This window comes from Calidris pugnax, unplaced genomic scaffold, assembly GCF_001431845.1.
Source record: "Calidris pugnax isolate Ruff unplaced genomic scaffold, ASM143184v1 scaffold369, whole genome shotgun sequence".
Taxonomy (NCBI): Eukaryota; Metazoa; Chordata; class Aves; order Charadriiformes; family Scolopacidae; genus Calidris; species Calidris pugnax.
The window spans coordinates 11,636-12,249 of NW_015091080.1; positions in this window are offsets into that span (position 1 = coordinate 11,636).

Below are 614 nucleotides of genomic sequence, written 5' to 3' on the forward strand. Positions count from 1 at the left end.
CTTATTTTGCCAGGATTTCATTCAAATGAAGGAAATCGAACTGAAACGCAGCCACCACCTGCGCGGGATTTTCAGCGCTATTTTGAACCAAAACCACTTGTTTTTACCCCAAAAAAAGCCTCATTTGCCTGCGGAGGCGGAGGCAGCGGCAGCTGTGCTTCACCGAAACCACCTGATTTCAGCTCAAAAAAACAGTGCCAGGCGGCGATTAGAAAAAGGGGGGTGAGATGTGCCCTAAAAATGCAAATTTCACCCCAAAATTGCAACCTCAAATTTGGAAAATTCCACCCAAACCAAGGAAAATTCTGAAATTTGGAAGTTCCAGCCCCCAAAATGTCTCACTTTTTGGCAAAACCGCAGCCCCAAACACCTCGTTTTCCAAAATCTGCATCCCCAAATGCCTCGGTTATGCAGATTCCACCCCAAAATGATAAATATTTTAAAATTAGTATTTTTAAGAATGAGAAATCTTTTTTTTTAAATTGAAAACGAAAAGCAGCTGCCGCCAAACTCCACCCCAAAATGTCCCAGTCGGGAAATTCCACCCCAATGCCCCACGATTTGCAAATCCCACCCCAAAACGTAGTAGTAAAATTTCCCCAAAAGCGCATTAA